We start from the raw sequence: 266 nt of genomic DNA, 5'->3' as shown, positions 1-266 counted from the left end.
AGGTGCTTTAAAAGCCGCCCTTGTCTATATTGCAGTACAGTGGTACATCGGGTTACATATGCTTCAGGTTACATACGCTTCAGGTTACAGACTCCGCTAACCCAGAAATAGCACCTTGGGTTAAGAACTTTGCTTCAGGATGAGAACAGAAATCGCGCAGCAGCGGCACGGCAGCAGCGGGAGGCCCCATTAACTAAAGTGGTGCTTCAGGTTAAGAACAGTTTCAGGTTAAGAACAGACCTCGGGAATGAATTAAGTACGTAAAC

Source organism: Podarcis muralis, chromosome 2, assembly GCF_964188315.1.
Source record: "Podarcis muralis chromosome 2, rPodMur119.hap1.1, whole genome shotgun sequence".
Lineage (NCBI taxonomy): Eukaryota > Metazoa > Chordata > Lepidosauria > Squamata > Lacertidae > Podarcis > Podarcis muralis.
This window is presented reverse-complemented; position numbering follows the sequence as displayed.